The sequence below is a fragment of the Notolepis coatsorum genome (assembly GCF_963971535.1).
Source record: "Notolepis coatsorum genome assembly, chromosome: 8".
NCBI classification, from domain to species: Eukaryota; Metazoa; Chordata; class Actinopteri; order Aulopiformes; family Paralepididae; genus Notolepis; species Notolepis coatsorum.
Window position 1 is genome coordinate 9,022,247 of NC_140172.1, and position 12,056 is coordinate 9,034,302.

Consider the following 12,056-nt stretch of genomic DNA (forward strand, 5'->3'; position numbering starts at 1 on the left):
CCCCTTCTCAAAATAAAGAACCAAGTAAACACAAGTTGTCTGATTATTTTAAGTTTGCTTTTGTGTTTGTGTGTAAAACAATTTCTTTAATTGAATTAACTTAAACTAAAAGTAAATACAAACTAAATTAACAATGTAACTTACATTGTTAATTTAGTTTGTATTTACTTTTCTAGTTTAAGTTGATTCAATTAAAGAAATTGTATCAATACATTTAAAACATTGTTTGTTTTTCAACCATATCTGTTGACAATATAGGCAACATCCTGCTACATTTTTCAGCTTCTCTATTTCAAGGCAAAAAAAAAAAAAAAAAATTTGCCAAAAAAACTGTGCATGCGCGCGCGCGTGCGCACGCGCGTGGAGCGTTTGACCTACTGTCAATTTACCACTGCACCACTGGTGGCAGTAGAGGATCAGCTTTTTTTTTTTTAATTTTTTTTTGAATAACAGGTGTACAGCAGATAGCAGATACATGTTCCATAGCACACCGCAATTATCTCACCCTCTGGTCCCTTCCCCCACCCACGGCGAACGAAACTAAATAAAGACAGGACAATAATAAAATTAAAATAAACAATAATAAATAATAACAACAATGACAACAACAACATCATTGTTGTACAACAGACGGGCCTCTTACACGTCTGTTGTACAACTTCTTCCACTAGGGAAACCCACCTCCAAAAAAACCCAACCGGGGACAGACACCCCAAGACCCCCGGCCCCCACCCCTCCCCCAACCAAACAGCAAAACCACCAATCGACAAGGCCAGCGACCAGGGGTGCAGTCGTAATATGGGCGAAGGCCAAACGCCCGTGCACGCGCGCTCCCGCGCACGCGCGCATATGCACGCGCGCATGTGCACGCGCACGCGCATACATGTTCCCTCGGTTGCGCACAGAACAGATGATACACCTTGTATCATCCTTCCAGTCGGTAGATCAAGCAACCCCCCACCTACAGGGCTTGTATTTGGTTGTCGGTATCCTATTATTATGCAAAGTCTAGGTGATAAATGCCGCGACGAGTCATTTTTGTGTCATCGCGCCGGCACTTATCACCTAGACTTTGCATAATAATAGGATGCGCGCACTTCGGCCTCAGTGACGAAGCCCAAACGTTGTTTGACCGCGTATGCCCAGCACTGCACCCCTGCCAGAGACAGCATGCGGATATATTCACATACCGTCACTAGCCGTATCAATCAACAGCCCCCCTGCTCAATCGAGAAAACAGCGGAGATCAAAGGTCCCGGAACATCCGCCCCCGGCCACGTTCCTCCAAGGTCAATCTCTCCAGTGGAAGAAGCTGGGATATCTGATCTTGAAACATCTCAAAAGTGGGTGAAGAGTAATTTTTCCAAAACAGGACAATACATTTCTTGGCAAAGTATGTTATAACAATCAGCAATCTATATTTTTTTGGATCCATCTGGATCTCAGGTAATTCATTTAGTAAGTAGGCACATGGAGACAAGTCAAATTCCGTTTCCAATACAGATTTTGTAAATGAATGAATACAATTCCAGAATCGTTTTAGTTTTTCACAGTGCCAAAACATGTGTAGAAATGTTCCTTCATTAGTTTTACATCTAGGACAGTTTAATGAGTTATCTCTAGAAATGTTATGCATTTTTATTGGAGTTAGATACAATTTATGGATACATTTAAAATGAGCTTAATATTTCCATTCCTGACAAACGATGACTCTTGATTTGAATAGGTACAGCTTAATAAGGGGCTGAAGTGTTACAATACCCATATTGTAGCTACGACTTTAAACTCTCCCAGGTGGCCAAAAAGTTCCGGCCCATTAATGGCCTGTATCCGGCAGGCCGGAAGAAATTAATAGGCCCTAGTCCGGTTGCCAGAATCGGCCAAGTAGGCGGCAATGACTGACTGGCCGATTCCGGCCCGAGTACACTGGGCCAGATCTGGGGTTGCCGGAAGCGGTGAACGTCCGGTTGCCTAAAGCAGCCCAGATGCGGCCCAAACACACTGGGCCAGGTCTGGTTGCCTGAAGCCTAGCCGACACTGCCAATGCAATACTGGTACTACACAGTAAATTCCGCAGAGTACATTTGACTCAAACTGAGTAAAGAAATTTTACTCAGTTTGAGTGAAATGTACTCAGTTTGAGTCAGCGGAATTTACTGTGTACCCAGTAGGGCTGACCCCTATTAATCGATTAGTCGACTAATCGGTCGAAAGGGGCCGTAGTCGACTGGCCAACCTCTTAGTCGAATATAATAATTTTTTTTTTTTATCATTTTTTTTAAAAGAAAAGAGGCCTAGAAGCGTGGCTAACGCTAATGGCACGCATACCAGAGGCTAACTGCCAAAGAAAACAGGCACAGAGGCACTGAAAGAGGATTTCACCCATCTAATGAACACACTAGACTAGACAAATATCAAGATGTATCCATCAGTGGACCAATTGCATGCTTTTGCAGAGGACAATCCTAGTCGACCATCCAAATCCTTAGTCGGGGACAGCCCTAGTACCCAGTATTCTGCCAGAGCTACTCCACTATCTGCCTATGACCGTACATTACCGGAAATACAGTAGGAAATTGTTGATAAGTAATACAATGCCACATATTTAAGGACCCTTCCCTTTACCAATTCAGTATTGGCATGTCCCTCATTGAAAAATTCAGAAGTTTACATGCTGTCTCCTACCTCACTGAAATATATTATCAGTATATGTGCACATTGTACACAATATACATCATTCTGCAGTGAAGCTCAAATATCAAGTAAAGTAACAATGCTACTTTTTCCAGTTAAAAATTATAACTTGAATAGATATTTAAACATTTATTAACAAAAAAATATCACATTAATCACATTAATATGACTTTACTGGGCCATTACACCCAAATGAGGTTTAATCAAATCAACATCACAATAAATCATAGTACAGATAGATTACTCAAATGCACAGTTAGGAGACTGGTATATATCTCCTTCTCTCTCTCTGGAGATGACCGTAAGCATGAATATGATCAGTTTAAAAAAAAATCTACCTATGGTGGTAATTACATTACCTTAAAAAAATTTAAAAACATTTGAATATCCATTATTGCTCATTATGTAAATATACCTACACCAACATACATATAGAATTGTTATGGTTTGTTACCAACCCCAACAGCACGGCACAGACAGGTAGTTCAGAGTTAGCCAAAAACCAGGGCGTATTTATTTCCAATAACAGAGAATAGCAAAAACAACAAAAAGCACAAGTGGGGAATGTTCTTGGCAGAGTTGTCTGCGGCTCAGGAAGATGCAAGGAAAAACAGAGTATCCAAAAATAGTACGTTCCAAAACTCACCCAGGCACAATTGCGCAAAGCGGGCAACGAGGCACAGATCCAACGGATGGCAGAGAAAAGCAACAGCGGCGACTTCCATAGACGTCCTGGAGAAAAACAGACGAGGTACAACACGGGAGGGAACAAGCAGCAGCCAGTGGTAATCCAAAACGACCCGACACAGAACGTTAGGAACACCAGAGTATATAAGGGCTCCACCGAGCTGATTAGAACTCACTTCAGGTGCGCGAAGGTAATTGGTACCTTGAAGCGTGCGGAATCGGACCAATCCTCACAGTACCCCCCCCTCCACGGGAGCCACCCGGCAACCTGCCCGGCCTCGGCTTCCCCGGATGGGACCGATGGAAGTCGGTGATCAGGACGGGGTCCATGATGAGCTGGCGGGAGACCCAGCTCCGTTCATCCGGACCGTATCCCTCCCAGTCCACCAGGTACTGGAACCTCCGTCCCCGCCGTCGGACGTCCATGAGCTGACAGACCTTCCACTGGGGGTGTCCGTCCACCATCTCGGGAGGAGGCGGATCTGGAGCAGGAGGCATCAGGGGACTGAGAGAGACCGGTTTAACCCGGGACACATGGAAAACGGGGTGAATGCGCATGGACGCAGGAAGCTTAAGACTCACCGCCGCGGGACTGAGCACCTTCTGGACCTCAAAAGGGCCGACGAACCGGGGGTTAAGCTTCTTGGCCGAGGATCGAAGCGGAAGATCCTTGACGGACAACCATACCCTCTGCCCAGGGTGGTACGTCGGCGCAGGGATCCGGCGTCGGTCAGCTCCACGACTGGCACGCTCCGATGACCGGAGCAGCGCAGTCCTGGTGATCTCCCAGACCTGACGACACCGGTCGAAATGATCCTGCACGGAGGGAACTGCCACTTCCGACTCCTGTGCAGGGAAAAGAGGTGGTTGGTAGCCCAGGGATACCTCAAATGGCGAGAGGCCGGTGGCGGAACTGACCAGGGAGTTGATGGCGTACTCGACCCAGGGAAGGAACCGGCTCCAGGAAGCGGGTCTCTCGGCGGCAACACAATGGAGAGCAGACTCCACACTCTGGTTCATCCTCTCTGTTTGTCCGTTGGTCTGGGGATGATAACCAGACGAAAGACTGACAGTTGCCCCCAATCCCTTGCAAAAGGCCCGCCACACCTGGGAAGTGAACTGGGGACCCCGGTCCGAGACGACGTCCTGGGGGAAACCATGGAGGCGGAACACGTGGCTTGTCAGGAGGTCCGCTGTCTCGGAAGCTGAGGGAAGCTTGGGAAGGGCCACGAGGTGAACCCCCTTGCTGAACCGATCCACCACAGTCAGAAGGCACGTGTTTCCCTGGGACGATGGAAGACCCGTGATGAAGTCCAATGCCACATGGGACCAAGGGCGGCTCGGAATGGGAAGTGGCTGTAATAGCCCGGAGGGTGCCTGGTGGGAGGCCTTGCTGCGGGCGCAGACCGTGCAGGCCAGAACAAACTCCTTGACGTCGTTCCTCATGGTGGGCCACCAGAATCGACGAGCCAGGAAGGAGAAAGTGCGATGAACGCCGGGGTGGCAGGCAAACCGGCTGGTATGGCCCCATTGGAGAACCCGGGGCCGGACTGAGTCGGGGACGAAGAGGCGACGAACGGGTACGTTGCTGGGAGCGGGATGGAAACATAGGGCACGCCTGACCACGGTTTCGATGCCCAAGGTGACCACTCCCACCACCCTGGCCTCTGGGAGGATGGGGGTCGGATCCTCAGTGGTTGGAGCCCCCTTGGAGTGTAACCGGGACAGAGAGTCGGCCTTCGTGTTGCGGGACCCAGGGCGAAAGGTCAGCGAGAAGTCGAACCGACTGAGGAAGCTGGCCCACCTTGCCTGCCGGCCGGCCGTTGAGGCGCTTGGATGCACGGATGTACATCAAGTTCTTATGGTCCGTCCAAATGGTGAACGGTTCCTCGGCCCCCTCCAGCCAATGACGCCACTCCTGCAAGGCAGCCACTACCGCCAGCAGCTCCCGATTGCCAATGTCATAGTTCCTCTTGGCAGGAAGGAAACGACGTGAGTAGAAAGCGCACGGATGGACCTTCTGGTGGACCGCTGAGACAAGATAGCCCCTAGTCCAGTATCCGAGGCGTCCACCTCCACAATGAACTGCCTCTTGGGGTCTGGGTGGAGCAAGACCGGGGCGGTGGTGAACCTCTTCTTGAGGGAACGGAACGCAGCGCAGGCCGCTGAAGACCAGTCAAACGGCAGGGAGGGAGAGGTCAGCCTGGTAAGTGGTTCCGCCACCTGGCTGTAGTTCCGGATGAATCTCGGGTAGAAGTTTGCGAACCCGAGGAAGTTCTGTAGCTCCTTCCGAGAGGTGGGTTCCGGCCACTCCTCCACGGCCCGGATCTTGCGAGGGTCAGCTCGGGTCAGGCCGCTCTCCACGATGAAGCCTAGGTAATCGACGGAGTCGGAGTGGAAACGGCACTTCTCTGCCTTAACGAAGAGCCGATTGTGGAGGAGGCGCTCCAGCACACAGCGGACATGCTGGACGTGTTCCTCGAGGGTCTTGGAGAAGATGAGGATGTCGTCCAGGTATACCACCACAAACTCCTCGAGCATGTCACGGAGGACGTCGTTCATGAGCGCCTGGAATACCGCCGGAGCGTTGGTGAGGCCGAACGGCATCACCAGGTACTCGTAATGACCCCTGGGAGTCTTGAAGGCGGTCTTCCATTCATCACCCTCTCGGATACGGACCAGATGGTAGGCACTCCGGAGGTCCAGTTTGGTGAAGACGGTAGCCTGGGTGAGGGGCTCGAAGGTGGAGTTCATGAGAGGAAGAGGATATTTGTTCTTAATGGTGATCTCGTTGAGTTGGCGATAGTCAATGCAGGGTCGAAGGTCTCCATCCTTCTTCCCAACAAAAAAGAAACCGGCCGCCACCGGGGAGGAAGAGGGCCGAATGAGGCCTGCTGCCAAGGACTCAGAGATGTACTTCTCCATCGCTGCCTTCTCAGGGACGGTCAGACTGTAGAGGCGGCTGCCGGGAAGGGGGGCCCCTGAGCGGAGGTCGATGGCACAGTCGTAAGGCCGGTGAGGCGGAAGGGCCAGAGCCCGGGACTTGTTGAAAACCTCCCCGAGGTATTGGTACTCGGGGGGAATAGTTGAGAGGTCCGGGGGCGGCACACAAGGGGAACTCCGGGGCGAAGGACTGGATGCCGCCTGAAGACACTGGGCATGACAGGAGGAGCTCCACCCCCTGATGGTGCCGGAGGACCAGGTGATGTGGGGCTCATGCAGCGCGAGCCAGGGCCGACCCAGGACTACTGGGACAAGAGGGGATCTGGTAATAAAAAACTGGTTACCAGCAATGGTGAGGAGGACAGGACAGGTGCGTTGAGTGATGTCAGCCAGGCGGTGCTGATCCAGCGCGAAAACCTCCAAGGGCCTCTCGAGGTCCTCAAGTGGAATGTTGGCCTGGGTGGCAAACTCAACGTCCAGGAAACTCTCATCAGCACCCGAGTCAATGAGTGCCTCCACCGTCACCCGTTGGTCCGCCCAGGCTAGGGTGACGCTCGTCAGACGGTTAGGTGGTGCACGGGTGTGGGAACAGGAAAAACGGCTCACCAGGATCTCCCGGGGTCCCGGCGAGCCTGGTCTTTTGCCCGGGTAGGGCAATTGGAGATACGGTGTCCATCCCGGCCGCAGTAGAGACAAAAGCCGGACCTGAGCCTGGACTCCCGTTCAGCCTGGCTAAGGTGTGTGCGTCCCAGCTGTATGGGTTCCTCCTCGGTCACAGACAGGTCCAGTCGCGGAGGGGGCAGGACGGACAGCAGTACTGTCACGAGTACGGGGAGTCTGGGGAACGTCTGGGGGTACCAGTCGGGCTCTCTCACGCCTTCTCTCCCGGAGGCGTCTGTCGATGCGAATAGCGAGGCTGATTAGGCCCTCAAGAGAATCGGGCTCCTCTCGGGTCGCGAGCTGGTCCCTTACAGCGTCGTTGAGCCCCCTCAGGAAGGTGAGATGAAGGTTTGTTACCAACCCCAACAGCACGGCACAGACAGGTAGTTCAGAGTTAGCCAAAAACCAGGGCGTATTTATTTCCAATAACAGAGAATAGCAAAAACAACAAAAAGCACAAGTGGGGAATGTTCTTGGCAGAGTTGTCTGCGGCTCTGCAGCTCGTCTCAGAGCAGAGACGGCACTGTCGCGCTGCGCCTCTGACTTTGCGGCTCTGCAGCTACTTGAAGATCCACTCGGGGAGGAACAGAGAGAGAGAGAATTGTCAACAAACAAGCGAACGGAATACAAGGCAGTCCAGTCCTCCTTAGCTGAGTCCAGTACAAACAAAAACGGCACATCTTCAGTGTTACCCAAACACACAAAAAACAGAAAGGTCCCGAGTCAGGAAGATGCGAGGAAAAACAGAGTATCCAAAAAAGTACGTTCCAAAACTCACCCAGGCGCAATTGCGCAAAGCGGGCAACGAGGCACAGATCCAACGGATGGCAGAGAAAAGCAACAGCGGCGACTTCCATAGACGTCCTGGAGAAAAACAGACGAGGTACAACACGGGAGGGAACAAGCAGCAGCCAGTGGTAATCCAAAACGACCCGACACAGAACGTTAGGAACACCAGAGTATATAAGGGCTCCACCGAGCTGATTAGAACTCACTTCAGGTGCGCGAAGGTAATTGGTACCTTGAAGCGTGCGGAATCGGACCAATCATCACAAGAATAATGTATTCTCTCTCTCTCTCTCTGTGAACATTAGCAAACATTTATTACCATAAAACAGGCCTTGAGAGATAATTAACAAAACATGTAACAATATTAAATAGTCCATACACCCAACATGGGTGTAAAGAACGAAGTGCAATTAGTCAAACTGTTTTGGGGGATTTATACTGTACTTGAGTAGTATTAGGTTTGCGGATTGGTCCTTGTGCAAGACTATAGAAATATAATCATTGTTACAACTCAATTGTACCCCTGTAACAGTCTTCTCCCAGAGTCCATACCCAACATGTGTGTGCACTGCAGGGGTGTAAAAAACGAAGTGCAATTAGTCAAACTGTTTTTGGGGATTTGTACTTTACTTGAGTAGTATTAGGTTTGCTGATTGGTCCTTGTGCAAGACTATAGAAAGCGGGGATCTTTGCTTAAACACTGCTATCAGAAGAATAGAGAGTCAGAAAAAAAATTGTACTTTTAACTAAGTACATTTAAAAGTAGAAACTTTAGTAGAGACTTTTACTCAAGTGTGTTTTTAGCCAGATACTCTGACTTTTACTTGAGTACGATTTTGAGACGGTACCCATATTTCACTTAAAACTCCCAACATTTTGGGAAATTAGCTTACCGTCTTCTCCAGAGAGAGACAAGAAGATAGATACCAGTCTCCTCTCTGTGCGTCGAGTAGAAAGCTATCTGGCTGCATGTTAGCCTATAGCTTAGCACAATGAATGGAAGCGGGCATGACTGGTTAGCCTAGGCATTGTCCAACTAACACCTCTCCCGAAGGCTACCCAGTCATGCCGGGGGATGAGGGTGGGGATTGTTAACGGGGTGTGGCTGGGGGGGCGGAGCCAGGGTGTGGCTGGTGAGGGCGTGGGGGTGAGGGTGCGGATTAGCACCAGGCGCGGGGCTCTGCTCATAGGCGAGCGGCTCGTGGCGTGGCTCGTAGTCCTGGTAGTCCTGGTTGTAGAAGCAACCGTCGCCCTCCATGGAGCCCCCCCCTGCTCCCGCGTCACCCCAGCGAGGTGGCGGGTGGCGACCCTGACGGGGTGAGCCATGGTGGGGTGGCGGGGGGCCGGCAGGGGGAGGCCCCTGGCCCTGGGGGGGCTCCAGAGAAAAGCGCCGGGGGGCCGGGAGGCGCCCCTGGGGCACCCCGGGAGGCGTGGGCATAGCCTAACGGACCATGGGGGAATAGGTGACGTGGGGGCGTGGCGTGGCGGGGGTCTGGGGGAGCTGTCGCCGGCCCCGGCGAGGCGTGCTGGTCCCCGACGTGGAGGGGACGGGACTTCCACTCACCGAACTACTGCCCTACACGAAAAGTGAAAGAGGCAAATAAAAAGAACGAGGTGTTTTAAACGTCAGTGAAGGTCAATTATTTTGCGACAATGACCCAGTATAGGCTATACATTATCCCGCTTATTACATGGCTAACTTACTAACAATATACCCAATTCATTTTATACCATCGACAAGACGAGATCAAATGCAGACGCAGTTCTGTTCTGTCGCTCCCGCTGTCATCGCCGGCAGCAGCCGGCAGATCTGTGGTCTGATTGCACTGATGACAGTGGGCTTGATTTCTACAGCTGCGCACAGCGGTCATTATTGTTCGGCAGAGGTCCGTTATCGAGTAATAACGGACCACTGACTGTAGGCTATTATAAGTGAAATAATCTGTCTGTAAACAATTATTGGAAAGATTATTTGTGTCATGCACAAAGTATATGTGACAGACTACAACTTACTAAAAATGATCTTGTCTCAAGGCCCGCTCTCTCCTTCCGCCGTCTGATGCAAGCTGCAGCCACATTTTGATGCATTTGTCTATGTCTGCATCATATGCACTTTTACTGCTCCCATTGCGTCCCACAGACCCTGAAAGAATTTTTTTAAACAAGAATGGAACAGACATTTTCTTTAATTGGGGGGGGGGGGGGGTTGTGCTGCAGACATTATGCCTGCAGACTGCAGGTTTGAGTTACTCGCACTCTCTCACACACAAATATTGGTTGTGCTTGCCCATTTGCATGTCAAGAAATATGGGCCAGGTAGGCACATAGTTGTACAGTACTGTGATCACATAATCTGAATATTGAAAAATTTAGCTATACTATAATAATAATAATAATAATAATAATAATAATAATAATTCATTTATTTTGTATAGTGCTTTTCAAAGACCCAAAGTCGCTGACAATAGGCAAAAAAGAAACAAAGAAACATAGAACCACAGGGAAACGGAGGACAATAAGAAATACACAGGAACATAAAACCACAAGTAACGGATAACAAATACGGGAGTGAGTAGGGGAGACAGTCAGGAGGAGAGTAAGGGAAAACCAAGGGGGGAAGGGGGGCAGGAGAGGAGATAACGTGGGGCAGGGGGAAATGGTGGCGAGTTGGAGGACTGTGGTTATGGGTAAGGAAGGTTGAATGCTTGGGAGAACAGGTAGGTTTTGAGTCTGGATTTGAAGGTGGAGAGTGAGGGAGAGTCTCTGATGGTCTGAGGGAGGGAGTTCCAGAGTCGGGGTGCAGCTTGTGAGAATGCCCGGTCACCAAAACTTTTGAGTTTGGATGACGGGACAGTGAGGGAAAGAGTGGAAGAGGACCGGAGGGAACGGGTGGGGCGGTAGGGGAGAAGGAGGTCAGTCAGGTAGGGGGGGGCCAGGCTATGGAGGGCTTTGAATATTTTGAATACGGCTCACTCACATGGCCGTATTCACTAAAGAGCTCATGCACATGGTTCTATTCACTAAAGAGCTCACTCACATGGCCGTATTCACTAAAGAGCTCATGCACATGGTTCTATTCACTAAAGAGCTCACTCACATGGCCGTATTCACTAAAGAGCTCATGCACATGGTTCTATTCACTAAAGAGCTCACTCACATGGTCGTATTCACAAAAGAGCTCACGTACATGGTTCGATTTCACTAAAGAGCTCACATAAATGGTCGTCATCTACCCTGACAATGAAAGTCCTTGTACTGAAAAGTTGTTTTAACTGCAAGTGAAGACGGCAAGTTTGTGGGAGCTGTTTCTTGACACTGTAGTTATCCCAGACACCTGCTAGTCATTTAGCTGACGCTTTTATCCAAAGCGACTTACAAGTTCTGTACGACAGGTCATCAGGAAGGATACAACTCTATCAGCTGAGTAACAATATTCATCAAAGTGTTGCGTGTTACAGTGTATGTTAGTTTATTAGGACAAGTGCATGACAGTAAGGTTAGTTAGGGTTAAATTTTTTATTTAAATTTTTTAGATAATGGTTGAAGAAGTGCGTCTTTAGTCGACGGCGAAAGATTGGACGGGATTCGGCTGTCATAACTGGGGTGGGTAGTTCATTCCACCATTGTGGGGCAAGGACTGAGAATAGGCGGCTTCTCTTTGATGACCCTCCCGGAGCTTGGATAGGAGTAGGTCTAAGGCGGCCAGAAGATGCAGAGCGTAGGGGTCTTGAGGGTGTGTAGTTAGAGACCATTGACCAGAGGTAGGCGGGAGCGGTTCCCTTTGCCGCACGGTATGCTAGGTCGAGGGCCTTGAAGCGGATACGTGGATACGAGGTACACAGGAAAAACTGGGGAGTCATTTTCCCAGAGTAATTATTACGGAGTTATTATTTTCCTCTCAAGTAGTCATATTTACTCCATTTGGGGCATAATCATTGCCTGTGGCCAATAGAGTGAGAGTAAAGTTCCAGAAGAGTTTCTATTGGAGTAATACAGCATTGGTCACGCCTACTATCCATATAATTCCCAAAGGTGCCGACGCCATCTTTCTCTCTCGCTTCAAGCTCAGGTATACCAGCAAGAGCGCAATACAGCGATATTTTCCTTCTCTTGGATGCCAAATACCAGGTAAGATTATTATTATTATTTGTTAATTTATTAAACAGCAATGTGTGTAACTAATTTGCAACATTACAGCTAAGCCACAGAGCCATCTATCACGATGTTTGCATGTTAGCTGCTATACGTTTGCACGCACGCTATTAAATAAACGTTTTACAGTT